The 16389-nt window shown below is 38.3% G+C and overlaps 1 protein-coding gene across 1 annotated transcript in view; it reads left to right on the top strand.

The window, feature by feature from the left end:
• The window catches only part of ISOC1 (isochorismatase domain containing 1), a 1173170-nt gene that overhangs the window by 837116 nt on the left and 319665 nt on the right, over positions 1-16389 (top strand). The window lies entirely within an intron of this gene.

Here is a 16389-nt window from a genome sequence, read left to right as displayed (position 1 = left end):
TTATCATATACCGTGCTTGTTACCTGGGTCACAAATAATCTGTACACTAAACCCCCGAGACACACAATTTACCTACATAATAATCCTGCACATGTATTGTTAAACCTAAATCAAAGTTAAAAAAAAAAAAGAAAAAAGTGTTCTCTGCTCTAGCGTAGCTTACAACTTAACCATTAATGTTAGACAACCTGCATGCAATGTTGAAGAGCAATGAATTCTTTACCGTAACTGATTTTGCAGTGTTAACTCCATTGCTTTGCTAGATAAGTAAGTCTCTGAACACACTGAAAAAAAATTCATGGGTGAATGTCGTGTTTCAGAATATATATACATATATATACACACACACACACACACACATATCTGTAACTAATGTATCTCTAACTAGTATTTAAATTAGTTAGAGATCCATAGAATTTAATAATGGGGTAAAGAGCCACGTGATACACATAAATACAATGAAGTCTTAGTTATTTGATGGCTTATGTTCTTGTATTTGTACAATTGTCCCGTGTTTGTCCTGTTGCTCAGTTCTCACTACTTGGTTAGTTTTAGGTATTCCAATAGGAGTGAAGAATGAAAGAGAAACATAGGGTGACTTTTGAATTTTTTTTTTTTTTTTTTTTGGTGAGATGGAGATCACTCTTGTTGCCCGGGCTGGAGTGCAATGGCGCCATATTGACTCACTGCAATCTCCACCTCCTAGGTTCAAGTGATTCTCCTACCTCAGCCTCCTGAGTAACTGAGATTACAGGCGTGTGCCACCACTCCTGGCTAACTTTTTAGCTTTTTTTTTTTTTTTTAACTATTTTTAGTAGAGACGAGGTTTCACCATGTTACCCAGGCTAATCTTGAACTCCTGACTTCAGGTGATCCACCTGTCTCGACCTCCCAAAGTGCTGGGATTATAGGTGTGAGTCACTACGCCCGGCCAACTTTTTAAATTTTATTTATTTAATTTTTATCACTTTCCTGTAGAGCACTTACTTATGTCCAAGGAAGCTGTTATGTGCTGACAAGATCATGAGAGAAAAAGTGAGGAAAAAAATATCCAAGAGCTTGCAATATAGTAACATTAACACAAGCAGCTGAGAGTAATGTGGATAGTCATAGTCATTGCTGGCTGGGGTGAATTGCTATAGAAAATGGAATTAGAGCTGAGCGTTAGAAGCATATTACATGCCTGTGGAATAAAATCAAAAGGAGAAAAAGTCCTGTAGAATGTTTGGCCATGATGGTGGTAGACAGGAGGGTGGTAGTTTAGGTGGTGATGGTGGCAGGAAGGGTGGCCCATGATGATAGTAGTGGTGGCTATAGTGATGGCGGTGATAATGGTAGTGGTGGGAGCGGTAGTGATGAGGGTGTGATGGTGGTGGTGTTTACAGCGGTGGTGGTGATGTAGTGGTGGTTGGGAGGGCAGCTGTAGACTGGAAGTAAGGACAGTGAACACAGTTGTAGTGAGAGAGCTGCCGGCAGTGACAATAATGGTATCATTATGAGGGTAGTAGGGATGCTGCTTAGGGGACTGTTTCTTTTCCAGTGACATTTCTAATTGTCTATAGATCTTTACTATCAAATGACAAAAGAGACCTTGTGTGGTGACAAGTGAGAAAGGCAGAAAGAGACCCCTGCCATCCCTAAGGGAAATTCACTTTTTTTTTTGCCCTCTCTCGGTACCTCATTTCACAACACAGTCCCACTTTGCAACAAATCTCTTTGTGGTATGAGTCAGACACATCCTCTTCAGTAAACGTTCTACAATGCTAGTTTGCATTTCCAAGTACCAATAAATGGTTACAACAGATGGATATCTCTTACCAGTAGATAGAGCAGACCCTTACTTGGCATGAAAATATTCTTTCTGGTTGTACGTAATGCTGATTGTTTTGTGACTAGATTACTAGGAAAAGGGAGCTTTCGAAGTGTGATTAGCTTCATTCCAATATATTTTTAAAATTTTTACAAAAAAGACATTACCTAAGTTCTTTGTCAGTTCAGAAAGAACAGTGTTTAATCCAAAATGTGCAGAGTGATGCCAAGGAAAATGTTCCCAATGGAGACTGGGGCTGCGTTGGCTCCACATCTTTACTGAACTCAAATGTGGAACATGGTGTATTTCATTCTAGGTGGGAACAAAAAGCATGTTCCTTGCATAGGGAAAGCTGCTCTCTCTCTGCCTCAGTTTCTTTATCTCTCATTTTGTCAAGTATTTAACATCTATTTCTTTCTAATCTCTATTGTCTAATGCAGGTTCTCCCAGAAGAAATACCCAACACAACAATATTTTCTAGCAATTGTCATTTGGTAATAAAAGAATCAAAGCTTATTTGCCGTCTAGTCTCTCCTTTTCAGATCCATGGCTGTGTGCAGGAGGTGTTGCTGACATATTTCCAATAGCAACATCTGGCTCTCTGGCAGCCTGCTCTGCTAACTGTGCTGACCCATCGATGGCTCTAGAACTGTTCAGAAAACACTGTATGGGTTGGCTGGAATATGTGGAGACCATTGGGTTTTTTGTTCATCCTCCAGGGTACTATTTTTCTGTCAGTCACATTTCATTCTGAGGAATTTACTGTACTTGTCTGTGTCTATTTGAAACGAATAAGGAAACTCCTCATTAAAGATTGGGATTTATATGGCCCAAATGGGAGTATTCCCAGTGCTGTATTTAGGATGGTGGAGGAGGCATGCTATTGGTTGAATTCTCCTTAAAATACTGATTTTCCCTGAGATGGTCTCCGGGTGTTACACATTCAAAAAGAAGTCAAGATGAATGTGGTTGGTTTGTTTGTTTTGTTCAGGGGATGATTTGGAGATATGTGGAATGATCACTAACAGAAATTAAAAATTAAAGTTTTAGGGATTTATGTCAAAGTTTTCAGGAATAAAGCTCTTGATGGAGAAACAGAGTAGGGCTGAAATCTAGTGGAAACGAGCCAGATAGTATGAAGAAGGAAGGAGGAAGGAAATTGGGCTATGAGGCCAGATATATGAATTGAAGTTTGAAAAAAAAATGTTTTCTTGTATTCATGTGGAAAGGGAAGAAATAGTACTGAAGCTACAGTATGTTTTACTTCATGTACAGATTTATAACATTAGTATTAATTATTATAATAGTACCAACACTATATAGAGCTTGCTATATGCCAGGTTCTGTTCTAAGCAAGTTAGTACATTAACTCATTTGATCCTCACCAACAAACATATGAGATAGGAACTGTTTTATTACCCCCATCTTATGGATGGTGAAACTGAAACAGAGAGTTTGAGTAACTTGCCCAAGACATAAAGATGGCAAACGGTAGAGTTGATATTTAAAGTCAGTCAATTTAGCTTCAGAGTCTGTTTCTTAATACTCTGGGGCGGGGCTGGGGTGGTCAATGCAATGATCAAGTTTTTATGTAGAAATTCTTTACCCATGTGAAAATAAATTGAGACTAATAGATTCATTTTAACGCAAAGCAAGTAATGAGATAGAACTTTCTAGGTTGCAGACATTGGGCCACAACTGTAGCTATCTTCCCTGCTCCCAGGGGAAGTTATTTAATCGGCATGAAAAGGGGAGATGGCTTGGATGGTACCACATTAGAGCCAAAGATTTTGATGTGATAAACAAAGGAAACATTGCTCTGTCACAGATTGTATTAAGGCTTGCCTAATGTCTAGAAATGAATGGCTCTGCCACCCACTGCCTCATTAAAGGTCAACAATGCTTTGTCTGTCAATTGATAAAGTGATTATTAAAATCCTCAAACAAATGACTACATGTGCTGATTACTCATTTCTGAAATGGTTGCAATACCTAAACGAGGAGCAGATGATGGTGGATAAAATTTGTAAAGTCCTCTAAGGCTTTCAGATAACAGGCCTCGTAGAAGTGCAAAGTATGATTCTCACTTGCAGTCCAGCCAGATTTAACAAAAGTCCTGAGCATCATAAACCTGCAGACAGAAGGAGTTCAGGGGGAAAATAGAGGCTTGCTCATAAGCCAGCTGTGCAGAGAGCTGGACTCCAGCTTCCAATCATGAGTGTACAGCCCAGAGAATGTTGGCTGCCTCGGGGGCCAGCTGGCACACATGGGGACTGTGCTCCTGGAAATCCTGAAATGTCTGTCCGGGACTCCAGTGAATAGAATTTTGGTTAATGGAGGAGCAATCTCATCAGCCAGATTTCAGTCAAGCTGTTTTTTAAAGGCTTGCTAACTTCAACATGTGACCAATGGGGCTAATAATACCTGCCTCATAGGGTTATTGAGAGGCTTCAGTCAAATAATTGATGCAAAGCACTTTGCACAAAGACTGGCCCATGCTAAGAACTCAATAACTGGGTTACTGTGGTGGTTGTTTTAAGTTCCTTTTCCAAGGTCCCATGCCCTTGATGCCTCCTTCACCTACTGATCCATTTCGTCTTCATGGTGTATGATTGTGTGTGACACCAGGGGCTTGATTCCCACCCAGGGAGTTGATGGTGATTACAGCATGTTGACAGAGATGTGTAGCCTTACACTCGCGCATAGCTCCCTTGACAGCAGTGATGGTGGTTTCTTACCACAAACCCTATGAGACCAAAGCCAGAACAGCCTCTGACTCTGGAAAGGCAATGGGGCAAGCATTTCCCCAGAAATGCCCTCTACCTCCATGGCGGTCACCTTGGGCAGCCAGAAGAAACATCTCTCCCTTCCAAGAGCTTTGTGAGTGATGTTTAGTCCCATGACCAGACTTTTCACTGGTGCCAAAGCAGACTGGCGTGGCCAGCCACCCAGACTCCTGCTGGTTGCTGACTGACGGACGCATCACCTGAGTCCCTCAGATTTTGCTGGAGCTTACTCAGGCCAACCTGGGTCAGAGGACAAACCAAGAGGAGTTAATAAGGCTCAAAACTCAGCAGAACTTGTGTGTCTGCTGCTTTTAGGTCCAGCAATTCCTCATTGTCCCCAAATTCTCTTTACCCCAATGACCTAAAGAGACAGTAATGCTTTTCTCTTTTTTCTTTCATTAAAATTTGCCCCTCATTCAACTAGTTCTTTTATAAAGATGGTGACAAAGAGCCCCTGGCAAACTCAGAGTAGCTTGTATAATCTAAATAATAGCAATCTTCAATATAATATGAGTTAAAATTAGAAGGCAAAACATGAAGTAAAGTTGGTTCTTTGGCAAGTCTATTGAGGAGTCCAAATTCTGCCTTATAAAAACAATTTAAACTCCACCTAATACTGCTTCAATCCTGTCCTGGTAGTTTACTTAATGGCTTGAGCATAGGCACTGTTCATCTTTGGTCAAAATAGTGGTCGTGGAGTTCAAAATGAAGTACAAAGTATTGTTTTGTTGATAATGTTCTATGTCCTACAATTACGATAAGAACAAATTAGACTTACTCCTTTAAGTAAAGGTCAGATCCAAAGTGATGTGACAAAGAGTAACAGCTCTGCATTTTCAGCATTTCCAAAATGAACCATCTGTCTATAACCCTATCTGGATGGAGACCAGCAGGTTCTGGGAAGAATATTAACCTGAATTTGTTGCAGGCTTGTTTCTCAAACTCTTTATAAACACTTCCCCATATGTGCTGCCAAAGCTTTGCATTTAATGAATCATCTAAATCTTTTTGCCATATATCCTGTGTAGCTATTGAGGATGGAATACATGTCCCCGATATCTGAAGAGAAATGAGAGCAATGCCTATGATGCAAAGTAAAATTCCCTCGAAAGATAATCCTATTAGAATGTTCATTTTGATTTTTCAAAATACTGAGTGCTGTATTTTGGAGAGTTATTGTAGATCATATTGCCTAGTAGTTTCCAAGGGACCATTTTATCTCTTTGATACATTGTCTTTACTCTGATTAAGCATAAAGGAAGTGCAAATCAGTGCTTAAGCACTTGAATTCTTGCGTCATGGTCTTTTGCATTCTTGGTTACTTTTATTTTATGAAGAGTTTAGCAGTAAAGAACAGAGGTTAAATAAAGGTACAGTTTTGGAGTCAAACATGTTGTATTTCATGTTCAAATTCTGTCTCTGAATAGTTTTATGAACAGGCAAATTACTTAATAGCTCTGTACCTCAGTTTCCCCATCTGTCTCATGGAAAGTGACACTACTCTCTACCTCTTTGTGGTTACTATAAATATAAACAAGGTAATAGATAATAAGCTTTTATCCTAGTGCTCAATGAATGACATGCGTAAACTATTACTATTTTCTAGTTAGTCACTATTTGAGTGCCACAACTGTCTGAGAAATTTAGGAGCTAAAAGGGGTTATAGGAAAGACATACCTCCAACTGAAAGCCTTAACAACCATGTTTGTAGTACCAAACAAAAACATTTCTTTATAACATGAGAAAAGGGAATAGTGTCCTTATAAAAGAGGACCCAGAGAGTCAGATTGACCCTTCCACCATGTGAGGGCACAGCAATAAAGTGTCCACTTTCTCAGTCTCTGGAACTGTGAGACATAAATTTCTGCTGTTTAGAAAGTGCCCAACTTATGATGTTTGCTATAGTAGTCTGAAAGAACTGTCAGGACCCTTAAACTGTCAACCCTACTTTTAAATCCAGGGTTTCCTCAATCATATTCCAGAAGTTGCTATTACAAATAATACCTCCTTCAAAATTTAGTGTTTAGCATCCTGCTTTGCAACAGTCATCTCTTACATTTACATAATTAATGTATACTCGTTAACAACCCAACAATTCCTCAGCCCTACCAGTATTTCCTATCCACTGACCTTAACAATTTTTCAGTGTTTACCATCTGTCTATGTCCTCATTTTCCTCCTTACCCAGTTGTAGACTCTACTCCTTGCATTTAACCTCAACAATCTGCTCTCCAGGGCCATTCTAACTGTGGAAAATCTCATGGACCTGAGGTGGAGAATATGGTGGGAGAAAAACAACCTTGCTGACTGCCTCTTTGAAATTTGTGATCACATACCTTAACTTAAACTTTACAATGGTCCTTTGATCACAAGAATCAGCTTCTTACTGCCTTTCTGATCATCTCCCACTGTTCTCCCTCAACATCAGCTGCAAGGAACTCCTGGATGACCCTAAAACACAGCAACCATGTTTCCGTTTCTGGTGCTTTCACTGCTATTTCTCCCTCCTAGAATGTTCTTAGTCACATGACCTCCCTCCCTACCCTCATTCCAATTTATTTATATGCTTTTCTAAATACCAGAGAAGTCTGCCTTGGCTATTTTGCCTCAAGTGTCACTTTTGTCTATGCTGTATTTCCTTACCTGCAATGTTTTTTTCTCAATAGCATTTATCACAAAATAGTACATATTTGTTTATTTTAATGAACTTATTACCTCCCTCACCCCACTGAAAATTGGTCTCTGTAAACTGTGCTATATTTTGTTAATTGCTATTCCAGTATTTGTTGAGCACATATTAGGTATTTAAAACTATTTAATGAATACATGAATGACTGCATGAAATTCCTTGGGCCGTACCTGATGTGACCATGAAATTCCTGGTTTCACATGTGAATTTCTGGTCGATATACATGTGATTATCAGCCCACAGAGATAACTGCTGACAATGTAATTTGCCCCAAGTCATTTGCACAGTCCTTTTATATACTAAGTGGAAAACTAACACCAACTGCTTATATTTACTGCACAGGTATTAAGGAATATGAGAACGTATTGCGGACAGATTGAGAAAAGTAGATCCTAAGTTTTCAAGTTCTTTTTTTACACTGCAGCTAACTTACAAGCATAGAGTGCTATTCAGATCTCTCTTCACCTCCAGCTTACACTTTCCCTAATTCCTTTGCTCCCCTCCCAGAGGTAATCCATCGCAACATTTTGCTGTATATTTTCATAAAGCTCTCTTCTTTCTATACCTTCACATACACAAATCTGTATTTCTTTAAAAAATTATACAATTTGTTACGCTCAAAGAATTAGTCCATGGTTGCTTTTTCCACTTAATGATACGCAAGATAAATGTTTACATCAGTTCTTACATATTGACCTCATTGTGTTTAATAGCAGCATAGTCTAAGATTTCATAGAATTAATATATCATAATTTATTTACCTACTTATTCCCCTACGCTGATTTTTACTCTTGAGGCTCTTGACTTTCCTATTTGCATTTCTGCTCTTTCTCTGAGCCCAATCATAAGGAACCAGGAAACAGCAATAAAGAAAGAGAGCCCCTAGCTTTTCCTTGGCAGGCCGTGCCGACGGAGTTAACTGAGGCATGGTTCCTTCCTTAAGAAACTCACATTCCCTTAAAGACAGAGGCACATCAGCCAATAATTACAATAAAAAGTGATACATGCTGTGATGAAATTCTGCTCAAAAATATATTAGCTCCCAGTAGATGAAGAGTTTTTTTCTGCTTTTGTAGACTTGGGACATTTCAGAAAGGTGACATTTGGTTTATACCGGATAGTTTTAAATGGGGTGGGGTGAGATGAAAAGGAAAGGGCCTTGGAATGTGTGAGAGGAAAACAGATATGAGGAAAAGGCAACTAACTTTCTGATATTTGCAATTTGAGCCCATGTTCTAAGCAATTAATTGAGGCTCTTTCTGTTGAGCCATTTATGGCAATTATAAACAAGAGAAAGAAAACAGAGAGGAGAATAGACAGTACATGGGGTTGGGGTGGAGGCAGAGAAAGATTAAGGTAGCAACCAGAGAGGAGGGGAGCTGTGTGCTCCAGCCCCAGGCTGGGAGAGGCTCTCAGAGTGGGAGCCTTTGCCCAGGAAAGGGAGAGGGTATTTTACCCTTGTAGAGGATAGACACTGTGTTTTATTCCTGTTGTGTCCCTTATTGTGTCTAGTACGGATGTTTTTAAGTATTAGGAAGATGTAATATGTGGGTAAGATTATGGGTGTTACAGTCCATCAAATTTGGGTTCAAAGCCGATTTTGCTAATTTTTACCAGTGAGACCTGGACAAATTACTTTACCTTTATGAGTCCTCAGTTCCTCATCTGTCTGAAAGAGCTTATAATACCTTCTGCATAATTGTGAAGAATAAATTAGATAATAAATGTAAACCAATTAGCCTGGTGTCTGCTATCTTATCAGTGTATAATTATTACTATGAATTACTTGCTGATTTTTAAAAAAGAGACAGAGTCTCGCTATGTTGCCCAGGATGGACTCAGACTCCTGGGCTCAAGCTATTTTCTGGTCTCAGCCTCCTGAGTAGCTGGAACTACAGGTGTATCACTATGTTTGGTTTATTGCTAAATATTTTAAAAATAAAAAATTCATATGCTCATCAAGAAAGATGGTTCTACGCCTGTAATCCCAGCACTTTGGGAGGCCGAGGTGGGCGGATCACGAGGTCAGGAGATCGAGACCATCCTGGCTAACACGGTGAAACCCCGCTTCTACTAAAAATGCAAAAAATTAGCCAGGCGAGGCGGCGGGCGCCTGTAGTCCCAGCTACTCGGGAGGCTGAGGCAGGAGAATGGCGTGAACCCGGGAGGCGGAGCTTGCAGTGAGCCGAGATCGCGCCATTGCACTCCAGCCTGGGCGACTAAGCGAGACTCTGTCTCAAAAAAAAAAAAAAAAAAAAAAGAAAAGAAAGATGGTTCTTTGTCCAAGAGTTCTTTTCAGTTTCAACACATTGATATCTCACATAATGATATGGGAAGTAGAGTTGCTTAGGTATGTAAAATGGCATTTGGCCATCTGCAAGAAAGACCTAAATCACCTTCTGGCTTTGTAAGTGAGTTCTGTTCACAAACCGTTAAGAGGTAACTTGTGGTTTATATCACAGGTGACATCAGGGATGAAGGTAGGGGACTCAAGGGCCTCTTTAGCTGCTGACGGCTGACCTGAGAGACAGAAACCAGGAAATCTTTCATTCTGAAGAACATAGAAAATGAGCAATCTTTATATTGTAAGCCTAAATCACAAATGCTTTAATAATGTATGAAACATAGTAATAGGAAACAAAAACAAAACAAAAGAAAAAAAATGAAGTCTCATACTTTCCCCTAAAGATCGGCCTTAGACAAATGTTTTTCACAGCACTTCCTTTTCTCACTCCCACCTTCCATTCCAGAGCAGCAAATATTGTTTGTTCTTTTATTCCTATGACCACCCATAGGAGAAAGATATTCAGGAAATAGTTTTCCCTGCAGATGGCTGAGTAGCAGAGAGTAATAGCAGTCCCTTCAGCATCTTATTTCTGCTTCCATCCAGAAGTGACTGTTTTAGCAACCACTTTGTTAACAATGAAACAAAAGGACATTTGTAAAAGAACAAAAAACAAAACAAAACAAACCAGTAACTAATAAGTAAGGAAAAAATATCAGTCACTATCTCTTTCTTAAAGAGTCCTCTCTATTGAGAAAGACCTCTCTGCCTTCATGGAGTTTTTATTCTCTTCTGTGAATCGTTTCTACCTCCCAGATTGTAGTATTTGTTAGTAATTACCTTTCCAACTCCTTTTTGCTCAATGGTACAAAGAATACAAGTCATAGAGATTGTACTTTAATTATAAAGAAGCAAAAAAGGCCTGTAACTTTCATAATAGTTTGAGTAATACTGAATTAAGTTGACCAACTCATTCTCATTTGCCAAGGGCTTCCCTAGATTTAGCACTGTAAATCCCATGCCCAGGAAACCTTTGTGGCAAGCCAAGATGATTGGTCACACTAACTGAGGTGGTTTCTATACCTGCATAGGAATAGGCTGTTCATGGACAACAACAATGATTGAAATAACAGTATTTGAAACCTGTCTGCTTAGCGAAAACCAACTACTTAATTGTCTTATATGGATACCTTCACAAGAACATCCTGAGGGAAGTAGGAGTATTTTACTTCTATTTCCATACAGAAAGGAAGATGGATTTTCAACAGGTTAGGTGTTTTCCCCCAAATCACACAGGTACTAAGAGGTAAATGTAAGATTTGAACCCAAGCAGACTAATTACATTTGTTCAGCTAGTACGCCACGCTTCTCTCTGTTACAATGCTCCCTTCTGACAAAAGCAGTCACAGGCAGCTCATAGCCATGGTCACCATAATGTGTTAATTTCAACTGTGCTTTCCTGGTAAAAGCTGATTCCATCAAAAACGAGGGCCTGAGCCAGAAACCAGTGGTCCAACAGGACATTTGTTATGGGAGTTCTCTGCTAATAATTGGCTGCTTCTTTGCTTTGTATCCTTTGCACCTGAGGTAAACTGAGTATCTCACTCTGCCTTGCTCATTTATAGCAAGGAATAAGCATGATTCACTCTTAACAGTGTTCACAGCCTCCACCACTGCCTCCTTAGCAAGCTCAAATGAGCACTGCATACTAAGTGTGGTTTTGATTATTCCATTTGTGCTTCGTCCCACTGACCACATGGAGCTGTAGCAGTGTTCACATCGTATGGTTCATTATGTAATTGAATTTAGTGTTCATGATATTTGTAGCCAGGAAAACATTCCATATGGTGAGCCAAATGAAGCTATTCTTCTAGTATGAAGTGGGGAAGTTGATGAGTCTGAAGACAGGAGTTTTTTATTTTGATTAAGAGGGATGATTTGCTTTTCGGGGACATGGCCTTGGGCCAGGAATCACTGTTGTAAAACATTTGAAAGGATGAAGACACTTGGATGAAGAATTCAACAGTGCTCTCAATGTGTCCCTGCGTACCACTATTTAGAGAGTGTAATTGGCTCCAGGAAAGAAAAAAACATAACTTTAAAAATATAATCTCTAAGCCCCAGGGAAGTGCATTAGCCAGGTGCCATATCGCACGGGCTGGCACTTCCAGTTCTGATTTTTACTTTACACCAAGGTATGCCAGGACCATGAGAGAGAGACTCGGTAACAGTAACATCAGCAAACATAATAGGACATATTTTTAGTTTGGATTGATGAGTCTCTAAGGGAACTAGGCAAGCAGTTTACATAAATGCTGAATAATAAGACCTTTTCTGTAAATAGAACATTAGTGTAATAGTATGTAGTTTGTTCAAGCAGCCAGGCTAGGGACTATGTTGAAATTACATTAAAGCAAGATGGGTTCCCTGTACTTCGCTAAGCATCAGAAATGCAAAGTAAGTGTCCTTACAGTGGAGACAAATTTGTACATTGCTATAGAATTTGATACAAGTGTGTTCTTTTAAAGAACATAAAATAAAACATAAAACATAAAATTAAAAATCATTTTGAAAAAGTAAATGGAGCAAGTTTTTAAGCTCTAAATCAAATTGGTAATTAAATTGCCACTGGGCAATATTTATGAAAGGAAAGTGAGTATGGATGATGGTAAGTAGAGTGACTTTGAATATCACATAGACTATTACAGAAGGAGTTGTAATGAAGCACAGTGCAAATACACTGGGGAAGCCACTTTTTATAAGAGTAGTAAATTGCACTTTGGTGGACAGAGAAAAACATAAAATAAATCCCCTTGTTAAACTCCTTTAAACTAATAAACAGGATGTGTGATGCATGGTACTGTGAAAGCAGGCAAATGTCCAGTGAAAACAGAGGAGAGGAAATACTGCCCACGTGAAATGAAATACAAGGATCTGGCCGGTTGGAAGTAACATGTTATTCATGTTTGTACCTAACCTGTAATTGCCAATACTGTACATTTTCTGTCATTATATCAGTGACACTTGAAACAGGATAGATGAGATGCTTAGAAAACCTGTGCAGAATTAATATACCTGAGAGATAAATTTTGACATGGAAGAAATATGTGTGATAGTCTGGAAGCAAGCAGATAAAATAACACACTAGTCACAAAACTTTTTATACTTTAGTCACTTGTTCTTTAAAAGCATGTTCATTAGGAATGTTTACTTTTAAGAAGCATCCTCAGTTCCGATGAATAAAATGAGAAGATGGGAAAATCTCTAGATATAGTAAATACATTTTTTAAAACCCCACTTTAACCTAAATATTTAGATAATTGAGGAAAATAAGGTTTTATCGATTTTAAAATTATTTATAGAATGGTTTCGACTCTCCATTTCAAGTGTTTAAATCAAACTTAAATAAATCCTTTCATCATTTTTGTTTTTTTTAATTAAAAAAGTGCTTATTCATCTATAACTCATGGTATCCTCAGTGTTAAGAAGACACTTGATGAGAAAGCTTCTCAGGGTAAAATCTGATGTTTCAATATATGTATATGTTGTGTAATGGTCAAATCAGGGTGTGTAGATTGTCCATCACCTCATGCATTTATCAGTTCTTTGTGGTGAGAACACAACATTATATTCCATACATATATATAATTACAATATACCATTTAAAAATAATAATATTTAAAAAGAAACCTTCTCAAGGGAGTTGCAGTGTGTTTGCAAAACATGATAATAAGCAACAAGGATACATGTCAGTTTAGCAAACAATTTTGTCCACTCATTTGATTGTGAACAAATTTTGGATCAGAAAGCTCTTTACAATAAACTGCAGAGACTAATTTAAAGGAAATATTTGGTGGTATTTCCCTTGGTCAAAAGGATGTTGTTTTAAAAAAAACAAAGTTTCCATATTTTCTGACCATAGTGGAAACATCATTGAGAGCATGAGAAGGAAGGAAAAAGATCAGACCTACCCAGGCTCAGATTCTGGGTTTCCCGATTATCAGCTAGATCTTTGACAAGTTTTATAATATCTGAGCTTTGTTTCCTTGTAGTACAGTGATACTGAGAGTCCACATTTGTAGTGGTTTGTGGTTTTGGTTGATAAGCTGACTGATGACGGAGTGCTGTGAGGTTTGGCAATCCTGACCACTAGTCCTGACTACGGGACAGCTGGTATATTATTATGCATTGCATTCGTAAGTACATTAGTGTTCATTACATCCCTGCGAGCATCCTCTGCTTCATTATGAGAGTCTTCTCAGTTTATCTAGCTTCTCTACTACCATTGTGATTCCTTTAACTCTGCTCCAGGGTGCAGGCAGTGAGTGAGGCCATAGGGAATTTCACGGAGCCAGATCCAGGTCTGCTGACTAGCCATTTTCCCATTTTCAGTCTAGGCCTAAGCATCATCCCAACATACTCTACGATCAAAAGGAGGATTATCATTGCGATTAGTACTTAAATCCTAAAAGACAGATCATTTTGGGGATGGGAGGGTGTGCAGGAAAGTATCAGCATTGCCTTTCAATCTGTGCTAAGATGTATCAATGCATATTAATTTTTTCAAAGAAATATATATTGGGCTTTTATTTTCTTCTCATCACTCTAAATGATTCAGAAAAGAAGAAAACAGATATGGCCTCTGCCCACACAGAGTTTATGTAGTCTAGCTGAGAAAAGAGATATTAAAGAAACAAAGACTAATACAACTATAGCAACAAGGAAATGAAATGTTGATAGAAAGCTTGTTACTCTTTGGAAGATGACTGTTGTTATTTAGGAAATTGTCTTGATGTCTTTTCTGGGGATCAAACAGAGGATTCATCTGACATAGCTAAGATGAACTAGGTAGTTCCAAAATTAGAAATAACTTTCCTGACATATTAAAGTTGGAACAATTTCAAATTTTGTGGGGCAGATGGGGAAAGAGCAGTTTAGGGACCCAAGAGAGAAAAGGAGACAGCATGAGACATCTAACAACATGGCAAGATGCTGGGAAATATGAGGAAAATTAGCCAGTCAGAAATTCTAGAGTGCATCATACAGAGTAAAGGAAAAGGACCTTACCATTGAAATGTGAATCTTACTTTTCCCACTCAGTGTCCAATTATAGTAACAGCCTTCAGGCGTCTACTTGAACTTTCTTCTGCCTTAATGCACACGACATTTGTCTCCCACTTGACAGTCCATTATCATTGTGTTAGACTTCAACTGCCTTTGAAAAGGCCCATCTAAGTTGGCACTTTTAAGGACTCAGCTTTCTTTTGGACTCAATTAAACCAAAGGATGGCACCTCCTCTTTAGGTACTTAAAATGTTGCTCATGTTGCACACCGTTCTCAGTGCCCTTGAGAATTGTATACCCCTCTGTGCTTTTAATTTGATATTGCTTTTTTTTTTTTTTTGCCTCAGAGTCTTTCTTGACTTCCCTTCAAATAGCTGTTCCCCTCCAATAATCTTTTATTTTGTCTCAAAATTCTTAGGGAAAGTCTTATAATGAGGACATGAGATTTGCCCATCATTTTCTATATATACATATATTTACTACATATCTACAAGAAATGGAAAATTAACCTCTGACACTTATAAAATTCCCAAATATTTGAAATTCTCCCCAACTCCTTGACCAATTCTCCCATGCATGGTATTATGACAGAATTCAAAGAATGTAAATTTTGCAACTCTTATATAGATTTTAAAAACCTATAAAATCATATTATTCATTATTAAAGCAAAGATTATTGAGGCCCTCAAGATCCACAAAGTCAATTTTGAGAATGTTACTTAGCCTGTATTTTACATTCAAACATGCCAAACATATTTGAGATTTTTAGAGGACTATATCTCAAAATTTTTACACAATTTTGAAAGTTAGGAACTAAATTCTAGTTATGTAATACATATGAAAATAAAGGGTAACCCTACAAGACTAAATCATTTGGAGTCATCACAAATGTAAGTGTTACAGATGTATGATATGGGATGATTGAAAATACACAAGAGAGCCTGATCTATAAGGCAGTGTCAGGGAAAGTTTATCTGAAGAAGTGAATTTTAAACAGGGAATCTTACATTGCCATTACAACTAAGAATTAAGCCAGGTGAATGGAGTGTGAGTGGAGGCAGTGGGGTGGGAGAAAATGTTTCAGGTGAGGTGATAGGATGGGAAAACGACTTTGAGGGCGAAAGAGAACAGTATATAATTGGGAAACAGAAATAACACAGTTTGTATTCAGAGCCTGGCGTGATACACAGGGACCAGATTTTAGTCTTTAAGATATTTTGCCCTTATCCTAAGAGAAATGAGATGACATCGAAGAGTTTTGGACGTAGAACTGTCTTAAATTAATGTATTGGAAAGTAGCAAGAATTTCAGTAAGAAACATCATGGTGCTCAGTTAGAAGGCATTTTTCACAGACTGAAATCAGGAACTCAGATGCCTTGAAATGGGACAGCGCAAAGAAGTTGAAGGATTTGAGGGGTGATGAATAGATTTCAGATGTAATTGGAAGGTACCAATCAGGTTTTGGTGGCTCTCTGAAGTGAGAGGAAATGAGAGATCAAAGACAACACCTCACTTTCTAGTAAGAGCAACTGGATGAATCATCAAAAGTGAAAGGGAAACTGACATGTTAGATATATAAATACATTGTTAAAATTTTTGTTGTCCTATAATTATGTGAACAAAGTCTTTAGTCATCAATTTCACTTTATATGAGTTTATAAAATCCCCCAGATTTAAACTACAATATTGTTACTGACTCCTGATGTTACATTCTTCGGTTGCAAATAACAGAAACTACTCAAAGTACTTCAAGTA

The sequence above is a fragment of the Macaca thibetana genome, chromosome 6 (genome assembly GCF_024542745.1).
Source record: "Macaca thibetana thibetana isolate TM-01 chromosome 6, ASM2454274v1, whole genome shotgun sequence".
NCBI lineage: Eukaryota > Metazoa > Chordata > Mammalia > Primates > Cercopithecidae > Macaca > Macaca thibetana.
This window is presented reverse-complemented; position numbering and strand designations above follow the sequence as displayed.